General features: G+C 43.2%; 1 long non-coding RNA gene across 1 annotated transcript; it reads left to right on the plus strand.

Annotated features, from left to right (window-relative positions):
• On the plus strand, nt 1–22490 carry LOC138906587 (uncharacterized). The gene is made up of 2 exons (XR_011414051.1): nt 1–259; nt 22155–22490. It is a non-coding gene; the product is annotated as an uncharacterized lncRNA (long non-coding RNA).
• Nucleotides 22491–23338: the final 848 nt, after the last annotated feature.

The raw sequence follows: 23338 nt of genomic DNA on the forward strand, positions 1-23338 counted from the left end.
TAGACCAAACAGCCCTTCACACATGGGTAGTATATATGTTGCTGAAACGTACCCCTGCCCCCCTTAAGAATTTGTCGAATTGGGTTTGTGATAGAAAATGATTTAAAGCTGCCCTTTTGTTTCAGCATAAAAAAGAATAGTTTCAATACCAAGCTTGGTTTGATGCAATGGATATGGTTTTTTGGTCCTGGAATTGTCTGACTAACTAAAAGGCACATTCAAGGAGGCCGCCCTCATTGCTTACTGTCGTGAAGAAATGGTTAGTTTCTGATTGTCTTGTTCTGCTTTCTTTTTCTTGTCGCAGACAAAGCTAAACTTATTCTCCTTGGTCCTTAATTGCATCATTAACCACGTAAGAGAAATTAGTGATAACTTCTGCAAACCAATATTATATTTATGAGCTACCAGAAAAGTGTTTGAGGCACCTAAAGGTGACTTCATGGTAAAAAAAATGGGTGAAAACTATGAAAAATTAGGTTCAAATTTAACAGATACAAAAATAGTTAGGGGTTTCTTTACTATCTGTTTAAATTTCGACGGGCAGAATTACTCCGAACTTTTTATTGATTTCCCTAGATATGAAGCTTTACAGCAACCTAAATTCACATTATCAGCCAAGTAAAGAAAATGAAAAGAAAAAAAGAAAGAAGTGCTGCCAACACACTCAAAGAATGAGCTGGTATTAGCTATCAACATGAAATTGTGGATTACAAAACCATTTTGTTTGTCAAGGTCTGACCCATCGAGTAGAGAGATCGTATTAATTTTAACTTAGGAATTATTGTTAGCAAACAAAAATACATTGTTTACAAGCATAATGAGATAGATTGCCTTTCTTGCACGGAAAAATAAAAGTCACTACATTGAAAAAACACGGATCATGAAAAAGTAAAGTTTTTATGCTGAGTGACACCACCATTCGCGTTGATTTGATTTGAGCATTTCTAGCAAATCAACACACTTGGATATGTTGGCTTTTTCCTTCATACTGATTATCATGTAGATTCATCAGGTTTGGTACGATAATGGAGCAAATAGATGCTATATTCAAATTATGACCGTTTACCCTAGATATTAGATAACAATTAAATTTATAATGTGAATTTAAGAATACGAGATTTTACTTAATACCAATTGATAAATATAAAAATTAAAGGCAGAATTAAATTATAAGGCAAATCAAACCAGTGTTTGAATAGAACTCAACCCTTGAGTTGGAATACCCTCGAACTGGTGGATGCAATGACAATAAAAATATGATAAGTTGAAGAACAAGAGTTTGAGCGAGAAAGAAAATTATATTACTTTTGTCTTTGTCCCCCTTACAAATGGTTAGAACCCCTCTTTATATAGTAGAGGAATTTTATATATGGTACAATTCTAACTACAGAAGAAAATCTCAAGATTAACTAAATAACCGTTCTTGATTCGATCCGTTCCGAGATTTCCGCCATGATCTTCGACCAGTCGTGGATATCTCGTCTTTCCGTTATTACGCAATATTCGGTATTGCTTGATGCCTGTCTCGTTTGGTCTCGATTGCTGTCGGTCTCGATCTTGGCAAGTGCCTCGAATCTCGATCTCGTTACCTTGTCTTCGTGCCTCGATCTGATCCATTTCGGAGTCATCCTTCGATGCAAACTCCCGATCTCGATAAAATAATAAAATCGGGTGGGCCCGATTTTAACCGTATACAGATAGTCCCCTCATTTTTTTGAAGTGTAATGACACGAAACGAATTGAGCCTTCAATTTTCTACCTCAATCTGTCGTGACGTCATCCTTGTGATGTAAGAGAAGGAAGTGACTGAAACGTCCCATCTGTACAGTTTTCTAGGCATTAAATGTACGTTAGTCGATGGTCGGCCACCGCCTATATTGAACCGTCGTTGTGAAATTTATAAATAGCCCCTCTTTCCACCATTTCGAACTTTTACTTTTAGATTCTTAATCTCCAAAGCTTTTTATATCTTCTAACTTCTTCATCTGCAAATTTACGATTTTTACTGCTACCATCTTCTCAAAACAATGAATATTATCATCTTCATCTATTTTTAACTTCAAATCCATACAAAAATGGTAAAAACATCAAAGACTGTTCCTCAAAAGGAAAACGCTTCTTCATCGCGGCCGGCCGGCGACAAAACACAGATGGAGCCACGACCTGAAGAGTGTGTTCCCGGGGGGAGGGGGGGTGCGTTATCACTTCTGACTTCAAAACCGATAAAGCCTCATCGATTCCTGGTCGATGCGAGCCAGTGTCGAGGTACATATGTTCGATAACTGAAGGGTACCTTAAGTAGGTAAGGAAAGGCTGCAACTGGAAAGGCAAAGAAGTGGTGATCCCGACCCCGGAAGAAGACATTACCACCCCCATGTGGAAGGATTTTTAAGTGTTTACACTTACCCTTTCACGCTTGGCCCCCTCGACCCGGTCGTTGTAGATTTTTGTCGTCAGTACCAAATAACCCTAGGCCAAATCCCTCCTTCTTTTTGGCGAATTGTTATTCTACTCCGGTTCTTCGTGAGCAAAGTCAAGGGGATGCCTTTCACCCTCGACCACCTCATTAGGTTATACAGCCCCCGCCTTTATCGAGGCGGGTTAATAAAACTCCAACGCCGGACCACCAAGGTACTGTTCTCGAGCATAGACGAGGACAAGGACCGAGGCTGGATGGGCCGGTTTGTTCGAGTAAAGACTTCCGACCTAATCCCGGCCGAGAAGATGCCATTTCCTGAGAAATGAAATATGAAGCGTAAGTATAATCCCACTGTTAGTTCTTATTTATCGTTTTGCCCTTTTGCTTCTTCTTATCGATATCCTTTTCCATGATGTAGCGGTCGCTTGGATGCCCGGTGCGATTCCCAACCTCAAGAGCTAGTTCGGGACCTGGCCTCGACCTCTACGTACGCTGAGCGCTCATGATGCGATTTATCAAAGGGCTGATGGGAGGCCAAAACTCATGGTAAACCTTTTTTCCCATGTTTTTGGTGATTCGATCAAAATGTCTTTGTCATACTTAACTAATTTTCTTGCGTGTAGGCCTGGGCAAAGATGTGGTCATGAGGCCCCCGTCTGGTAAGGAAGAGACTTCGGTCCCGGTTTCGAAACCGGCGAAGGACAACAAGAGAAAAAGGGCCTTGGCTCCCGAGGACCCAGAACTTAAGACAAGGACGACTCGTAAGCCGAGGAAGAACACCATCCCTCTGACCGAAGAATCTGTTCGGCGTCTAAGGGATGAAGACGAAGAAGAAGAAAACGATGGCTCCATACTGGTGGTCCCAGTAAAGAAAACCATCGATGCCCCGAAGACAGCTGGATTGATGGTGGTTGATGAGGCTCCGCCTCGAACTGAGGGGGTATCGGAGAAAGACTTGGGCAAAGTCCTCGAGTCGTTGAAGATCGAGGATGCCTCCCACCAAAGTGAACAAATGGTGGGTATATCTTAAGGGACCGGCCGTGAAGCTCTTCGAACTGCGGAGAACACCCCAAGTGACTCACTTGGGGCAATAGTAATCGGAGACTTGCCCACTCTCCCTGCTTTTTCTGAAGGGGCGATTTGGGAAGCCCGAGCTTTAGGACCCTCGAGATAGACGGAGCTCACGAGGGAGAGGACCCCTTCCGTGATTTGTTTAAAGGTATCGAGGATGCTGCCGGCCCGAGTGATGCATCGGGTCTTTTCTTCGAGGATCAACGAGCCCTGAATCGGGTAAGTCTCGATTCCCTTTGTTGATGTCATATTCTTCCATTTTCTGCCTAACTTTTTTTCTTTTTCATAAAGGCTTTCGCTCTTCATCAGGAGGTATTTTCCAAGTCTTAGGCAGAGCTGAGCCGATGTGAGGCTGACTTCCGAGGGCTTTCGGAGGAGAGAAATGCCCTCAAACTTCTTAGTGGGCAGAAAGAGGAAGAGATCAAAGATCTTCGAGCCGAGTTGGCTAAGGATCACCAAGATCAGACAGACCTAATCGAGCAGGTAATGAAAATCTTAAAAGCTCATGGGCTCGATTCGGGAACGGTGGCTAACATTTCAATCTCACAGTTACAGCAGAAGATCGAGAGGATCGAGCAATTTCGTGAAGAGGTCGACACGATAAAGGCGGAGTCTTTGGGGTGGAAAGAAGGTATGGACCGCTTTGCTGCAAAATAAGAGGCTGCTCGAGCCCAATTATCATCGATCGAAAGCCAACTTCAAGGCATGAAGGAGAAGAGCTCGACTCAAGTAAGGAAAATAGAGGAGCTTGAGGCTCGGTTGGCTTCCGAACTTGCCAAGGCCAAATCTGAAGCCGAAAATGCAAAGGTCGAGGAGGATGCGATCGTGGCCGTCTATCGGGCCGATGCTGAAGCCGCTCAAGTCCAAGCGAGAGAGACATCCGAGACCGCTCACACTCGAGCATATTGGATTGCTGAACTTGCCAAAATGCCAATCTCTGAGGGAAACCCTCGAGGAGATTCACGCTCGAGGTTTCGATCTTACCAATGAGATAGCAGAGGCTAGAAAGCATGAAGCCAAAGCTGGAGCGCTGGCCACTTCCGATGATGATGGCAGCAAGAGTGGGTCCAAGAATGGGGAGGACCTCGATGTAGAAAAAGCTGCCCCCGGAGGAGATCAGGAACCTTAGGATTTTTCACTTTTAATCTTTTGTATAGGATTCTGATCGGACTTTGTAAATATTCATATATATAAAGATCTCTTTCCTTTCCAATTTGTCTTTATTTCTTTTATGCCTTGTGAAAGTTTTGTTCATAAGTTCGAGGCTTAGGCATTTTGATCGAAACCGAATTAGTATAGTTTTTATAATCGAGTGAGTACTTGCTCGAACTTGGAATAGGGAGACTCTTAGGTTTTAATTGAGTGAGGATGATTTCTTCGAACACAAAAATAAACTGGCCCTTTAGGCTCTTGAATTAGGCCGATATGGCCATGGAAAAAAGAATGGCTTTCTCCCCTTTTCGGCTTGAAAGGTTTATCATTTAATCATATAAATTCTGTCGTGTCTTAACACAAAATAAAGGATTTGCTAGAGAATTTAAACGGTTCCGTACCTATTAGGATTTTTAAGGGTCGATATTATCGAGACCCTTTATTTCGTAATGCCTCAGAATAAAATAAAGGATTTGTTCGAAAGTTCGAATGCCTTTGTATCCATTAAGGTTTTCGAGGGTCAATTTTATCGAGACCCTTAGAAATTTAACCAAGGGTAGCCTTTTTAACCGGTTTGTGAAAATATTCGAAGGCCTGTTTAATAACGAAAATCGGACGTCTCCGAACCGTGTTGATTTAGCCGCAGCTTTTAACTTGGGATTCGCCTTTTGGGCTTGTTCCCCTGTTATACTTCAAACTTGTTCAAAGTATCAGTCCCCGAGTGAGGTGGCTGTGGCCTATAAAATCGAGGATTGCCTTTGAGCCAGTTTCCACCATAGATCATGTATGAAATTGTAAAGTATAAATTTTTCTGAATCATGGAGCATCTGGTAAGGAAAAAATACTTCTTCCAATAGATTATACATGCGTACATATTTTGCCTTTTTAGGGCTCAAGTAATCTATATGGACACGGTTCATTTGACCGTTTGGTCCTCTACAAAATTTACCTATCGAGGCCCTATCGACATGAAGTGTTTTCCTTGTAGCTATCCGAGGGTGATGCCCCTAGAATTCGAGGTTGATTGTAAAGGAACCTCGGATACTGTTGAATTGTTCTAAGTTAGCACGAACAATGGTTTTCTCGTTAAAAATGTTGCTCTTCTCGAACTAGGACTCTACCTACCGCGATTTTCGAGACTGCTAAGTACAAGTAGAGTTGCTCGTCTGCTTTCGGAGTATGAAGCAGTGGTGGGCTCGAGAGATACCACTTTAAATCTTCCAATGCTTGTTGGCATTCCGGGGTCCATGCAAAATTGTTCTTCTTTTGAGCAGTGAGAAGAACTTGTGACTTCTATCTGAAGACTTTGAGATGAATTGGCCTAGGGCGGCTATGTGCCCTGTTAATCTTTGTACGACCTTAACATTATCCACGACTGTGATGTCTTTGATCGCCTTGATCTTATTGGAATTGATTTCGATACCTCGATTTGATACCATAAAGCCAAGGAACTTGCCCGAACCGACCCCGAACGCACATTTCTCCGAATTGAGTTTCATGTTGTATTTCCTTAGTATATCGAAGTCTCCTGCAAATGTGTCAAATGGTCCTCTGCTCGCAGGGACTTAACTAGCATATTGTCAATATAAACTTCCATTGACTTACGTATTTGTTCTTTGAACATTCGATTCACTAAGCGTTGATAAGTGGCACCAACATTTTTTAGTCCAAACGACATTACATTATAAGAATAGGTAACGTACTTAGTGATGAACGAAGTTTTTTCCTGATCCTCCGGGTTCATTTGTATTTGATTGTACCCGGAGTAGGCATCGAGAAAACTTAGGATCTCGTGGCCGGTCGTGGCATCGATCATACGATCGATATTCGGCAGAGGAAAAGAGTCTTTAGGATATGCTTTGTTTAAATCTTTATAATCTACGCACATCCTAAGTTTATTTCCCTTTTTAGGGACTACAACTACGTTCATTAATCATTCGGGATATTTTACCTCCCGAATGGATCCTATTTTGAGAAGTTTGGTTACCTCGTCCTTGATGAATGCATGTTTTACCTCGGACTGGGGTCTTTTCTTTTGTTTTACCGGGCGAAACTTTGGGTCCAAGCTCAGTCGATGTGTAGTGATTTCCGGTGGGATCCCTATCATATTTAAATGGGACCAAGCAAAACAATCCATATTGTTGATGAGAAATTTAATGAGTTTTTCCCTGAGCTCAGGGGTCAACCTCGTTCCCAGGTATACCTTTCGGTCGGATAGATACTTGATCAGTACGACCTGCTCTAGCTCCTCGACCATCGATTTGGTGGCGTCGGAAGCCTCAGAGATTATGAAGGATCGAGGGATCCAATGGTCATCGTCCTCGTCCGTTTTCTGTTTCTCCGATTGAGTCAAGGATGGCAGTTGTGGTTGCTATTTAGCTTCCTATTTTCCTTTGGACTCCGATCCTTTTGTTGATGAAAGTGCCGATATCGGTATCACTTCGTCGACCCCGAACATCTCTTTGGCAGCGTGTTGTTCCCCGTACACCATTTTTATTCCATCCGGTGTTGGGAACTTCAGCATTTGGTGAAGTGTTGAAGGGTCTGCCCTCATATTGTGAATCCAGGGTCTTCCGAACCGGGCATTGTATCTCATATCTCCTTCGATCACATGGAACTTGGTTTCTTGAATAGTCCCAGCTGAATTTACTAGTAAAATGATTTCTCATTTAGTCGTTTCGCTTGTCGTGTTGAAACCATTGAGAACTCGAGTTGCCGGCACAATCTGATCTTGTAGGCCGAGCTGCTCCACAACCCTCGATCGAATAATATTGGCCAAGCTTTCTGGATCAATTAAAACACGTTTAACCTGAATTTTATTCACATGGACAGAGATTACCAATGCATCATTGTGGGGTTGTGAGATCCCTTCTGCTTCCTCATCGTTGAATGATAAAGTGCCTTCTGGTACATAGTCTCGAATTCGTTTTTCCTTGATGATTGATACCTTAGTGCATTTGAAAACGGGCACTTGTGGAATATCGATCCCACCAACAATCATGTGAATCACGTGTTGTGGTTCTTCCTGCTTGTTTTTCCTGTTTGCATCGTTGTCTCTAAAATGATTTTTAGCTCGGTCTCTTAAGAACTCTTGAAGGTGACCCTCATTGAATAGCCGGGTGTCACGAACCAAACTAATCTCTGTCGTGATGGCGCATATCGTGGAGCTAGGCAAGCTCACTCATTTCCAAAACAAACCGATATTTTCATTTCAAAGATAATTTCAAGGTTATTTAACATAAAATCTCCATTTAAAGAGTTCCAATTAAAGAAAAGAAAATAGAAGTGCGGAAAAGAAAAGCCCGACATCGGGGTCTCACTAGTCATGAGCATATACTACAATCTGTCTAACAATATCAAGGCTAACTTAGCCCGAAAAATAGCTAAATACAACTAGAGGAAGATAAGAGGGAGAAGAGCAGGGGCTGCGATCGCCAAACAACTACCTTGCTATCTCCACAAAAATCTACAACCAGAACACTCAATAACCGCTACCGTATCCAGCTACACCTGAATCTGCACACAAGGTGCAGGGAGTAACGTGAGTACGCCAACTCAGTAAGTAACAACAATAAATAAAGACTGAGCAGTAGTGACGAGCAATAAAGCGTATAACGTTCATATCAGGAAATCTGAGTAAAATACCACATGCTTTTAAAAATCAGGATTTGAATCAAATTATCTAGTTTAAACCCCGTTCCAGTAAAAATCATTTAAAGACATTTTTCCAACAGTTTTTCAAACAAAGGCTCAATGCAAAGGTGAGCAAAAATGATGAAATCATAAACAGCCCCTCGGGCAAAACATCACTCATATACAGCCCCTCAGGCAAACCTTACAGTCACTCGTGCCACTCGGGCATACCTCACAATCACTCTTGCCACTCGGGCATACCTCACAATCGCTCATGCCTCCCGGTCATTCAGCACTCGACACTCGCACTCAGTAGGTACCTGCGCTCACTGGGGGTGTGTACAGACTCCGGAGGGGCTCCTTCAGCTCAAGTGCTATAATCTGCACGGACAACTCACGTGCCAAAATAATAAAGTATGCTGCAGGCGGGTAGCCCCGATCCACACTCATCCTCACAAATCAGGCCCTCGGCCTCACTCAATCATAAATATGCTGCAGGCGGGCAGCCCCGATCCACACTCATCCTCACAAATCAGGCCCTCGGCCTCACTCAGTCATAAACTTCTCAAGCCTCTCGAGCATTTCAATAAAATAGGGCATTCGGCCCAAAATATTTATATGTATCAAAATAGAGTCATAAAACTGAGTTATGCGGTAAACAAGTATTTACATGACTGAGTATAGATTTTCAATCGAAAACAATGAGAGGATGATAAGAAAGAGCCCCTAAGGGTCCAAACAGCTTTGGGCTTTGGCACAAGGCCCAAACATGGCACTCAACCCAATTTACAGAAATTCTTTCTAAAACATATAAGTATCATATGGTTTCAACAAAGTATGCAACTTTACAGTTGCTACGGGACGGACCAAGTCACAAATCCCCAACAGTGCACGCCCACACGCCCCTCACCTAGCATGTTCGTCACTTCAAAATAGTAGAATGATACGAAATCCGGGGTTTCATACCCTCAGGACTAGATTTACAATCGTTACTTACCTCAAAACGTGAAACTTTTTACTCTTCTATGCCTTTGCCTCGCAAATCGGCCTCCGAATGGCTCGAATCTAGTCACAAATAATTCGTTTCAGTCAATAAAATTTATTGGAATTAATTCCATAAGAAAATACTAGTTTTTCATAAAAATCCAAAATTTAGCTCAAAAATCGTCTGTGGGGCCCATGTCTCGGAGCATGACAAAAGTTATAAAATCCGAAAGCCCATTCAACCACAAGTCTACCCATACCAATTTTACCAAAATCCGACCTCAACTCGACCCTCAAATCTACAAATCTTATTTCCAAATTTCTAAGTTCCAATCTCCGATTTACACCTCAAAATCATGTAATCTAGTCGGATTATTCGATGATAATTCAATATTATGAAGTAGAAATGATCACAAGGGACTTGCCTCAAGTTTTCCTTGAAAATATATCAAAACTCGCCTCTCCCCAAGCTCCAATTTGTCAAAAATGGCAAATGGGACGAAGTCCCTGTTTTTATAATTCTGCCCAGACAACCTCGGTTCTGCCTCGATCTTGGCCTTAGATCATGTCTTCGACCCGGCCTTCGACCGTGGCCCTCGACTCTGGGCTCGATCATGGCTTCGATCGTGGCCCTCAACTCTGGGCTCAATCATAGCTTCGATCGTGGCCCTCGACCCTGGGCTCGTGGCCCTCGACCCTGGGCTCGATCTGGGCTCGAATCTGGCAGAAGAATTTCCAACAGAAGGAAATTGCAGCAGCTGTTGTAGTTCAATTTTTGATCCGTTAACCATCCGAAACTCACCCGAGGCCCTCGGAACCTCCACCAAATATACCAACAAGTCCTAAAATATCATACGAACTTAGTCGAATCTTCAAATCACCTCAAACAATGTTAAAACCATGAATTACGCCCCAATTCAAGCCTAATGAACTCTGAAATTTCTAATTTCTACAAACAACTCCGGAACCTATCAAATCACGTCCGATTGGCCTCAAATTTTGCTCACAAGTCCTAAATGACATAACAGAGGTATTCCAATTTTCAGAATCGAATTCCTACTCCGATATAAAAAAGTCAACCCCGGTCAAACTTCTCAAAAATAAAACTTTCGGCATTTCAAGCCTAATTCCTCTACGGACTTCCAAATAATATTTCGGACACGCTCCTAAGCCCAAAATCACCATACGGAGCTATTGGAATCATCAAAATTCAAATCCGAGGTCGTTCATACATAGGTCCATATCCGGTCCACTTTTCTAACTTAAAATTTTTAATTATGAGACTAAGTGTCTCATTTCACTCTGAAATCCTTCCGGAATCGAACCAACTAATCCGATATAACATAATATAGCTGAATAATACAAAAAGAAGTAGGAATGGGGAAAACGGGGTTATAACTCTCGAAACGACCGGTCGGGTCGTTACATCCTCCCCCTCTTAATCATCCGTTCGTCCTCGAACGGGTATAGAAACATACCTGGAGTCTCGAATAGGCGTGGATATCTGCTCTGCATCTCCTGCTCGGTCTCCCAGGTGGCCTCCTCCACAGGCTGACCTCTCCATTGCACCTTCACTGAAGCTATATCCTTTGACCTCAACCTTCGAACCTGCCGATCTAAAATAGCCACCGGCTCCACATCATAAGTCATATCACCCTCCAACTTCACCGTGCTGAAATCCAAAACATGGGACGGATCTCCAATATACTTCCGGAGCATGGAAACATGAAACACTAGATGCACACTCGACAAGCTGGGTGGCAAGGCAAGCTTATAAGCCACATCTCTTATCCTCTGAAGCACCTCAAAAGGCCCAATGAACCGGGGGATCAACTTGCCCCTCTTCCCAAACCTCATAACACCCTTCACGGGTGATACCTTCAGCAAAACCTTCTCCCTAACCATAAAAGACACATCACGGACCTTCCTATCCGCGTAGCTCTTCTGCCTGGACTGCGCCGTACGAAGCCACTCCTGAATCAATTTCACCTTATCTAATACGTCCCGGACCAAGTCTGTACCTAAGAGCCTAGCCTCACCCGGCTCAAACCATCCAACCGGAGATCTACACCTCCTCCCATACAAAGCCTCGTACGGAGCCATCTGAATACTCAACTGATAACTGTTGTTATATGCAAACTCAGCGAGTGGCAGAAACTGGTCCCATGAACCCCCAAAGTCAATGACACAAGTACGCAACATGTCCTCCAATAACTGAATAGTGTGGTCGGACTGCCCGTCCGTCTGAGGGTGAAAAGTTGTACTTAACTCAACCTAAGTACCCAACTCTCGCTGCACGACCCTCCAAAACTGCAATGTGAACTGAGTACCCCTATCTGAAATGATGGAAACTGGGACACCATGCAGGCGAACAATCTCTCGGATGTAAATTTCAGCCAACCGCTCTGAAGAGTAAGTAGTACCAACTGGAATGAAGTGCGCGGACTTGGTCAGCCGATCCACAATAACCCAAATAGCGTCAAACTTCCTAGAAGTCCGTGGGAGCCCAACTACAAAGTCCATAGTGATCCGCTCCTACTTCCACTATGGGATCTCTAACCTCTGAAGCAAGCCACCTGGTCTCTGATGCTCATACTTAACATGCTGACAGTTTAGATACCGAGCCACAAACCCAACTATATCCTTCTTCATCCGCCTCCACCAATAGTGCTGCCTCAAATCCGGGTACATCTTCGCGGCACCTGGATGGATGGAATACCGCGAGCTGTGGGCCTCCTTAAGAATCAGCTCTCGAAGCCATCTACATTAGGCACACATATTCGGCCCTACATTCTCAGGACCCCGTCATCACCAATAGTCACATCCTTAGCATCACCTCTCCGAACCCTGTCCTGAAGAACGAGCAAGTAAGGGTCATCATACTGACGCTCCCTGATACGGTCATAAAGAGAAGACCTGGAGACCACACAAGCCAATACCCGACTAGGCTCCGAAATATCCAATCTGACAAGCTGTCCTGCTAAGGTCTGAACATCTAATGCCAAAGGTCTCTCTGCTGCTGGAAGATATGCTAAACTCCCCAAACTCTCTGCCCGGCGACTTAAAGCATCGGCCACCACATTGGCCTTCCACGGATGGTACAAAATAGTAATATCATAGTCCTTAAGAAGCTCCAACCATCTCCGCTGACACAAATTAAGATCCTTCTGCTTTAACAGATACTGCAGACTCCGGTGATCAGTATAGACCTCACAATGAACCCCATACAAATATTGACGCCAAATCTTCAAGGCGTGAACAATGGCTGCTAACTCAAGATCATGGACATGATAGTTCTTCTCATGGGTCTTCAACTGACACGAGGCATAGGCAATCACCTTACCCTCCTGCATCAAAACACAACCAATGCCTATCCTCGAGGCATCATAATACACGGTGTAAGAACCTGAAGCTGATGGCAGAATTAACACTGGAGCTGTGGTCAAAGCAGTCTTGAGCTTCTGAAAGCTCTCTCCTCACATTCATCCGACCACCTGAATGGAGCCCCCTTTTGGGTCAATTTGGTCAAGGGCGATGCAATAGATGAAAATCCCTCCATAAAGCGACGGTAGTAACCCGCCAAACCAAGAAAGCTCCTAATCTCCGTGGCTGAGGACGGTCTGGGCCAACTCTGCACCGCCTCTATCTTCTTCGGATCCACCTGAATACCCTCACTGGACACCACGTGCCCCAAGAATGCTACTGAACTGAGCCAAAACTCGCATTTGGAGAACTTTTCATAAAGCTTCTCCTCCCTCAATCTCTGTAATACAATATTTAAATGCTGAGCGTGCTCCTCCTGGCTACGGGAGTACACCAGGATGTCATCAATAAATACAACAATGAATGAGTCCAAATAGGGCTGAAATACATTGTTCATCAAATGCATGAACGCTGCTGGGGCATTGGTCAGCCCAAAAGACATCACCAAGAACTCATAATGGCCATATCGGGTTCTGGAAGCTGTTTTAAGAATATCTGAATCCCGAATCTTCAGCTGGTGATAACCGGACCTCAAATCAATCTTGGAGAACACCCTCGCTCCCTGAAGCTGGTCGAATAAATCATCAATGCGAGGCAAAGGATACTTATTCTTGACTGTGACCTTGTTGAACTACCTGTAATCAATACACATTCTCATGGAACCATCCTTCTTCTTCACAAATAGAATCGGTGCACCCCAAGGTGACACACTAGGCCGAATAAACCCCTTATCAAGGAGTTCCTGAAGCTGTTCTTTCAATTCCTTCAACTCCGTCGATGCTATACGATTCGGTGGGATAGAAATGGGCTGATTGCCCGGCACCAAATCAATACCAAAGTCAATATCTCTGTCAGGCGGCATGCCTGGTAGGTCTGCAGAAAACACATCCGGAAAATCACGTACAACCGGAACAAAATAAATGACAGGAGTCTCTGCACTAACATCCCTCACAAAAGCCAAATAAGATAGGCAACTCTTCTCAACCATGCGCTGAGCCTTCAAATATGAAATCACCCTACTTGGTACATAATATACAGAACCGCTCCACTCAACCCTCGGAATTCCCTGCATAGCCAACGTCACTGTCTTAGCGTGATAATCTAGAACAACATGACATGGAGATAACCAATCCATACCAAAGTCAACCATACTAAGCTACAATATATCTACTCGGGTCTCCAGACCCCCAATAGTCACCACACATGAACGATATATGCAGTCCATAATAATAGTATCACCCACAGGAGTAGATACATGTACAGATGAAACTAAGGATTCACGGGGCATATCCAGAAAATGGGCAAAATACGAGGAAATATATGAATATGTGGAACGAGGGTCAAATAATACTGAGGCATCTCTGTGGCAAACTGAGACAATACCTGTAATCACAGCATCTGAAGCAATAGCATCTGGTCTGGCAGGGAGAGTATAGAAACGAGCCTGACCACCCCCTGATCCACCTCCCCCTCTAGGGCGACCCCTAGCTGACTGACCTCCACCCCGAGCTGACTGGGCGGGTGGTGAGGTAGCTGGTACTGTAGTGGGAGGCTGACTCCTCTGCTGAGATAGACCTCCATGACGACGAGGAAACTGCCTCCACATATGCCCAAGTCCCCCACACTCAAAACAACTTCCTGGTGTTGGCGGCGGAAACTGAAGTGAACCCCTAGCACCGGGATGACTGGTAGATGAACCTGGCATGGAAGAGCCCTGAACAGGTGGAGCACGGGACGAACTCTGAACTAGAAGGGCACTAAATGATGAGTGGCCCTGATGAGAACTGTGAGAACCATGGCCAGATGATGCACCCCGATGAAATGGCCGAGCTGACTAAGCCTGTCTGAAATGACGACCTCTACCGTGCTGGAACTGACCCCCAAAAGGAGCACCGCTGAATCCACCCTGACCACGAGGCCTCTTGGCCTCCCGCTCAACCCTCTCCTGACCGCGAACCATCTCAATCTGCCGAGCAATGTCGACAACCTCATCAAAGGTAGCACCCGAAACCCGCTCCCTGGTCATGAGCAACTGTAGCTGATAAGTGAGGCCATCAATAAACCTCATGATCCTCTCTCTGTCCGTGGGAACTAACCAGATAGCATGATGGGGGCCCCTCAAAGAATCACATTTCATACTGCGTCACAGACATATCACCCTAGCGGAGCCGCTCAAACTGTCTACGCAGCTCCTCTCTGCGGGATCGAGGCACGAACGTCTCCAAAAAGACCACGGATAACTGCTGCCAAGTAAGGGGTGCTGCGCCAACAGGCCTACACCTCTCGTAAGTCTCCCACCATCTGAGTGCAGTCCCAGAAAACTGAAAGGTAGTGAATGAGACCCCACAAGTCTCCAAAATACCAGCAGTACGGAGTATCCTCTGACACCTGTCCAAAAAGTCCTGAGCATCCTCTCTTTCTATGCCACCGAAAGATGGTGGCTGAAGTCTCCCAAACCTCTCCAACCTGCGCTGATCATCCTCAAGCATAGCAAGAACCACAGAATCCTGAGCAACAGCAACTGGTTGGGCTGGTGGTAGCTCTGGTGTCTGAAGTCCCTGAATAACCTGCTCGGGTGTACGAGCGACGGGAGTCTGGGTGCCTCCCCTGACCTGAGAAGTGGTTGCGGCCGTCGAAATAGAGACCGCCTGAGCAAGGCCAGTACATGCTGTCAGAATCTGAGCTAGGGCCTCCTAAAGGCCTGGAATCACAATAGGCACAGGTGGTGCCTGAGCTGGTGCATCAACAACTGGAACTTGGTCCTGATCTGGGACAACCGGTGGATCTGTAGGTACTGCCCCAACTATTGTATGGGCTGCACCTCTGCCCCTACCACGGCCTCTACCGCGGCCTCGGCCTTTCGCGGCCCTGGCTGGTGGTACTAGTAGCTGGCCCTCCTGACCGGTAGCACGAGTCCTCACCATCTGTGAGAGAATGAAACAACAGATGTTTAGTTACTAGAATCAACAGATTCGCACGACAAAAATTCAAGAATGTGGAGTTTACTAAAGGTTCTGCAACCTCCTGAAGATAAGTACAGACGTCTCTGTACCGATCCGCAAGACTCTACTAAACCCGCTCATGACTCGTGAGACCTATGTAACCTAGGCTTTGATACCAATCTGTCACGACCCAAACTAACCTCTATCATGATGGCGCCTATTGTGGAGCTAGGCAAGCCTACTCATTTCCAAAACAAACCGATATTTTCATTTCAAAGATAATTTCAAGGTTATTTAACATAAAACCTCCATTTAAAGAGTTCCAATTAAAGAATAAAAATTGAAGTGCGGAAAAGAAAAGCCCAACATCGGGGTGTCACTAGTCATGAGCATATACTACAATCTGTCTAACAATATCAAGGCTAACTCAGCCCGAAAAATAACTAAATACAACTAGAGGAAGATAAGAGGGAGAAGAGCAGGGGCTGCGATCGTCAAACAACTACCTTGCTATCTCCACGAAAATCTACAACCAGAACACTCAATAACTGCTACCGTGTCCAGCTACACCTGAATCTACACACAAGGTGTAGGGAGTAACGTGAGTACGCCAACTCAATAAGTAACAACAATAAATAAAGACTGAGTAGTAGTGACGAGCAATAAAGCGTATAACGTTCATATCAGAAAATCTCAGTAAATTACCACATGCTTTTAAAAATCAGGATTTGAATCAAATTATCTAGTTTAAACCCAGTTGCAGTAAAAATTATTTAAAGACATTTTTTCAACAATTTTGCAAACAAAGGCTTAATACAAAGGTGAGCAAAAATGATGAAATCATAAACAGCCCCTCGGGCAAAACATCACTCATATACAGCCCCTCGGGCAAACCTCACAGTCACTCGTGCCACTCGGGCATACCTCACAATCGCTCACGCCTCCTGGTCACTCAGCACTCGGCACTCGCACTCAGTAGGTACCTGCGCTTACTGGGGTGTGTACAGACTCCGGAGGGGCTCCTTCAGCCCAAGCGATATAATTTCACGGATAACTCACGAGCCAAAATAATAAAGTATGCTGCAGGCGGGCAGCCCCGATCCACACTCATCCTCACAAATCAGGCCCTCGACCTCACTCAATCATAAATATGCTGCAGGCGGGCAGCACTGATCCACACTCATCCTCACAAATCAGGCCCTCGGCCTCACTCAGTCATAAACCTCTCAAGCCTCTCGAGCATATAAATAAAATAGGGCATTCGGCCCAAAATATTTATATGCATCAAAATAGAGTCATAAAACTAAGTTATGCGGTAAACAAGTAAGTATTTACATGACTGAGTATAGATTTTCAATCGAAAACAATGAGAGGATGATAAGAAACAGCCCCTAAGGGTCCAAACAGCTTTGGCACAAGGCCCGAACATGGCATTCATCCCAATTTACAGAAATTCTTTCTAAAACATATAAGTATCATATGGTTTCAACAAAGTAGGCAACTTTACAGTTGCTACGGACGGACCAAGTCACAAATTCCCAATAGTGCACACCCACATGCCCGTCATCTAGCATATGCGTCACTTCAAAATAGTAGAATGATACGAAATCCGGGGTTTCATACCCTCAGGGCTAGATTTACAATCGTTACTTACCTCAAAACGTTAAACTTTTTACTCTTCTATGCCTTTGCCTCGCAAATCGGCCTCCGAATGGCTCGAATCTAGTCACAAATAATTCGTTTCAGTCAATAAAATTTATTGGAATTAATTCTATAAGAAAATACTAGATTTTCATAAAACTCCAAAATTTAGCTCAAAAATGCCTGTGGGGCCCACGTCTCGGAACCTGACAAAAGTTATAAAATCTGAAAGCCCATTCAACCACGAGTCTACCCATACCAATTTTACCAAAATCTGACCTCAACTCGACCCTCAAATCTACAAATCTTATTTCCAAATTTCTAAGTTCCAATCTCCGATTTACACCTCAAAATCATGTAATCTAGTCGGATTATTCGATGATAATTCAATATTATGGAGTAGAAATGATCACAAGGGACTTACCTCAAGTTTTTCTTGAAAATATATCAAACATCGCCTCTCTTCTAGCTCCAATTTGTCAAAAATGACAAATGGGACGAAGTCCCTATTTTTATAATTCTGCCCAGACAACCTCGGTTCTGCCTCGATCTTGGCCTTCGATCATGTCTTCGACCCGGCCTTCGACCGTGGCCCTCGACTCTGGGCTCGATCATGGCTTCGATCGTGGCCCTCAACTCTGGGCTCGATCATGACTTCGATCGTGGCCCTCGACCCTGGGCTCGATCATGACTTTGATCGTGGCCCTCGACCCTGGGCTCGATTTCTGGGCTCGAATCTGGCAGAAGAATTTCCAACAGAAGGAAATTGCAGCAGCTGTAGTAGTTTAATTTTTGATCCGTTAACCATCCGAAACTCACCCGAGGCCCTTGGGACCTCCACCAAATATACCAACAAGTCCTAAAATATCATACAAACTTAGTCGAATCCTCAAATCACCTTAAACAACGCTAAAACCATGAATTACGCCCCAATTCAAGCCTAATGAACTCTGAAATTTCTAATTTCTACAAACAACTCCGGAACCAATCAAATCACGTCTGATTGACCTCAAATTTTGCTCACAAGTCCTAAATGACATAACAGAGGTATTCCAATTTTCAGAATCGAATTCCGACCCCGATATTAAAAAGTCAACCCCCCGGCCAAACTTCTCAAAAATAAAATTTTCGGCATTTTAAGCCTAATTCCTCTACGGACTTCCAAATAATATTCCGGACATGCTCCCAAGCCCAAAATTACCATACGGAGCTATTGGAATCATCAAAATTCAAATTCGAGGTCGTTTACACATAGGTCCATATCTGATCCACTTTTCTAACTTAAAATTTTTAATTATAAGACTAAGTGTCTCATTTCACTCCGAGTTCCTTCAAGACTCGAACCAACTAACCCGATATAATATAATATAGCTGAATAACACAAAAAGAACTAGGAATGGGGAAAACGGGGTTATAACTCTCGAAACGACCGGCTGGGTCGTTACATCGGGCCACCTCCTCCCTTAGTTGTCTGCAGTCTTCGGTTCTGTGACCATGCGTACCATGATATTTACATATTTGATTGGGGTTCCTTTGGGATGGATCGATCTGTAGGGGCCTGGGCCATCTAGTATCTTTGATTCTTCCAATGGCTGACACAATACCTGATGCGTCGATGCTGAAGTTGTATTCTGATAATCGTGGTGCCTCTGTGGGATCGACACGTTTATCGAAACCATTTTTGCTCATGAGCCCTCGAGAGCTCTGTCCTCGATCATTCCTTCGATCATTTCGGATGGGATTGCGTCCTGGGCAGCTGTTTCTATGATCTATATTGTATGGTTAATATCGGTCCCTGTTCGACCGAGGTTCTCTGTCGATATCTCTCTAAGTTCTTCCAATAGGCGTGATCAGATAAGCGAAACTGGAAGGGGTCCCTAATTGATCATCCTCGACCCTGATCTTAGACTGGTATCGATTATGTACACTGGCCCAAGTTACCGCTGGGTATTCGATTAAATTCTGCTTTAACTGTAGTGAGGCCACCAAACTCCGATCGTTCAAACCTTGAGTGAAAGCTTGAACAACTCAATCGTCTGTGACTGGTGGTAGTTCTATGTGTTCCATCTAGAACCAAGATACGAACTCCCTCAACATTTCGTTATCTTTCTGTTTTACCTTGAAGAGGTCCGACTTCCTAGTCGCAACCTTTATTGCTCCGACGTGTGCCTTTATGAAAGAGTCTACAAGCATGGCGAAGGAACCGATGGAATTAGGTGGCAGATTGTGATACCATATCATTGCCCCCTTCGATAGAGTTTCTCCAAATTTCTTTAGTAGAACTGGTTCGATCTCATCATCTTCTAAATCATTTCCTTTTATCGCACATATATAGGAGGTGACATGCTCATTTGAATCGGTGGCCCCATTGTACTTGGGGATTTTCGGCATGCGGAATTTTTTCGGAATGTGCTTTGGAGCCGTACTTGGGGGGAACGACTTCTGCACGAACTTCTTCGAGTCCATACCTTTTAAAATTGGTGGCGCCCCTGGTATTTGGTCAACCCGAGAGTTATATGTCTCTACTTTCTTGTCATTTGCCTCGATTTTCTTTTCTCATGTTTCAATTCGTTTAGTGAGCTCCTCAAGCATTTTTATAATGACGGGGTCAGTCCCTGATTCATTGGCGTTCGACATTTTCGGCACTAGCTCGGTCCTGTGGACGACTTCTGGTTCTACCTCACTCAGCGCTCGATGTTGATTTTGTAGTTGTGCTATGGTGGCTTGTTGAGCTTGTAACATTTCAAATATCAATTGGAGGCTGACTCCACCATCTCCTCCGCCCTGCGTACTTCGACCACCAGATCGACCTTCCCTGTGTACGCTACCTTCGGGGTCAGCGCCTAAATTTGTATTTAGGGCGATATGTGAACTGGCGTCGATGGGGTTTGCAATTGGTACTCCCTCGAGATCAGCTTGAGGCACCTCGATTCCTGGGGCGGCTATATTGTCGTTCTCCCCGTAAAATCCGAAACCGTTGTCACCATGTGTGGGTGTTATTTGTGAGTTTGACATGTTTTTTTCCTGAAAACAAAAATACTTACAAGAACAAGCGTAAAGTAGTGTGTGTTATTGAAATCAGTATTTAGCAATCACTATTATCTTTAGCCCTACGGTGGGCGCCAAACTGTTTATCCTAGAAATAGATAACAATTAAATTTATAATGTGGATTTAAGGATACGAGATTTTACTTAATACCAATTTTGATAAATATAAAGATTAAAGGCAGAATTGAACTATAAGGCAAATCAAACCAGTGTTTGAATAGAACTCAGCCCTTGAGTTGGAATACCCTCGAACTGGTGGATGCAATGACAATAAAAATATGATAAGCTGAAGAACAAGAGTTTGAGCGAGAAAGAAAATTATATTGCTTTTGTCTCTGTCCCTTCTACAAATGGTTAAAACTCTTCTTTATATAGTAGAGGAATTCTATATATGGTACAATTCTAACTACAGAAGGAAATCCCATGATTAACTAAATAACCGTTCTTGATTCGATCTGTTCCGAAATTTCCGCCATGATCTTCGACCAGTCACGGATATCTCGCTTTTTCGTTATTACGCTATCTTCGGTATTGCTTGATTCCTGTCTCGTTTGGTCTCGATTGTTGTCGGCCTCGATCTTGGCAAGTGCCTCGAATCTCGATCTCGGTACCTTGTCTTCGTGCCTCGATCCGATCCACTTTGGAGTCATTCTTCGATGCAAACTCTCGGTCTCGATCAAACAATAAAATCGGGTGGGTCTGGTTTTGACCGTATACAATGACGAAATACTTCTGTTCTTCTGATATATGCATTTTTTCTGTAGATATAGAAGTATCAAATGGACGGGTTGGGTCAATTTTGGGCCGGTCAAAACGGGTTGAGTCAATAATTGGGCGGGTCATTAGTGTCAAATGAGCGGGTTGGGTGAATTTTCGGCGGGTCAAAACGGGTTGAGTCAATAATTCGGAGGGTCAAAAGTTATTTGGGCTAGGATGGGTTGGGTCAAGATCAGCTAAAATTTGGGTCATAGCCCATCCCGCCCAACTCTTATCAATATTTCGTTAATATACGATGTTTTCTTATGAATTGTATAATTACTAAATAAGACTTTTTTTTACTTTGTTATGGTCATATATAACATATCAAACAAAAAACAAATTTATTTCTAAGTTATTTTGGCAAAGTTACTCATGGATCAATTTGGGCTTAAAATCAACCCAACTTTAAATGGGGTCAAGATGAGTTGAATTAAATAAATGGGCGGGTCAATAACCCGCCCTACCTTAGACGAGTTGGGCGGGTCATTTGGGCTTACAAAGGTCAAAGATGTCTCTAACACAAAGGTAGCCATAGACAAAATAGCCGCAGCCAAAACTTGGTAGAATTGTGATTGGGAAATAGATTTTAAAGCATCACCGAGGAATTGGTACGGTGAATATGGAGAAGTGAAGGGAATGGTGGAGCCTTGTGTGAATATTCTACTCGTCCATAGTATAAAATTCAAGTTTACAAATGTTTACACGTCAATGATAAACACTAACTTTTCCAGAAGTGAATAAAATGCAGGGAAGAACATTTGGGGCCAGAGGTTCTCTGTTTTATAATTATCTCTTGTGGTCTCTGTCAGCTATTCAAATCATTTTCAAACTGGGAAGAATAAATGATAAATAGCAAAATTTATTATCTTTATGCATCTTCTTAAACAGCTTTTGATCAAGGAAAAATCTGAGAAATTCTAAAGTCCATAGACATTTCACTGCTCAACAACTCATAATTTTGAGAAAATAAAGAATCTAGTCAATAATAAACAAAATTAACACATAAGTTTCCATTTTTCTAGGGATGGAAAACTACAATGATAAATCAACAAAGATGAGAAATGGAGCGAACGACGAAACAGTGTAGAACGCCTGGGAACTGTATGATCAATCTATTGTAGCATTGAAATGTCCATGGACGCATAGGAGATATTAGACAATAGGAATGAACACAGATACAAACTACAATAAGATCTTCCTCTATTGTTACTGAGTATTGGAATGAGGTGAAAAGCCTCTTTTCTATTTGTAACAACAAATTTTCGCGTCGAGAAAAATAAATAATCAAGACTGAAAAATTGCGTAAGAAATATAGTATTTGATTTCAATAAGTAATGAATGTTACAATCTCTATAGTATTCCTCTGATTCTTCAAGAATATAAACTATCTTGATGAGCTTGATTTTGATTTGATTCAAGGGTTTATAAAGGTTGGTCTTGAATCTTGTTCTTGAACTTGATTATCTCTTTTTTTACGTGAGGCCGTCCACTTAAAACAGCCAACTGGGCTTAGGATAGAAAATGACTTTGGTACAAAACTATTAAGTACTTAACTGTGAACTCTGGCATTCAGGGAGAACCACCTATGACATTTTCTATGAAATGTTTTAACATGTTCCTCTGACCTACAACAAAAAACAGCCTCCTTACCACGGAGGAAAAGGGATGCGAAGCGAGGATGGGACTGCTCTCTACGTACATTAACTGATATAAATGCTTTTGGCAATAAATACTGTACCTGCAATAAAACGAGGCTTGCGCAAAGGGTATATGGGAACCTTTCTGGTTGGTGCCTATGACGAGGATATTGAGAGAGGTTAGAGGTAAATATCAATTGAAGTACATTTGAACAGTGTTTATTCGTAAAACGATACGGTTAAATTTATACGTATTTTTTAGACAAATGAATTAATTCGATTCTGAAATAACAAGATAATTGAAGAAATATATACTCGCTCCATTTTAATTTATGTGAACTTGTTTGACTGGGCACGGAGTTTAAGAAAAAATGAAGACTTTTAGAATTTGTGGTCCTAAACAATTCAAAAAAGGGCCAGAGTATTGTGTGGTTATAAAAGCTTCTCATTAAAGATAGAATTGTAAGCTTAAGCAAAATTATTTCCAAATTTAGAAAGGGGTCATTCTTTTTTGAACGGACCAAAAAGGAAATAGGTTCACATAAACTAGAACGGATGTGGTAACACTT

The sequence above is a fragment of the Nicotiana tomentosiformis genome, chromosome 2 (genome assembly GCF_000390325.3).
Source record: "Nicotiana tomentosiformis chromosome 2, ASM39032v3, whole genome shotgun sequence".
Taxonomy (NCBI): domain Eukaryota; kingdom Viridiplantae; phylum Streptophyta; class Magnoliopsida; order Solanales; family Solanaceae; genus Nicotiana; species Nicotiana tomentosiformis.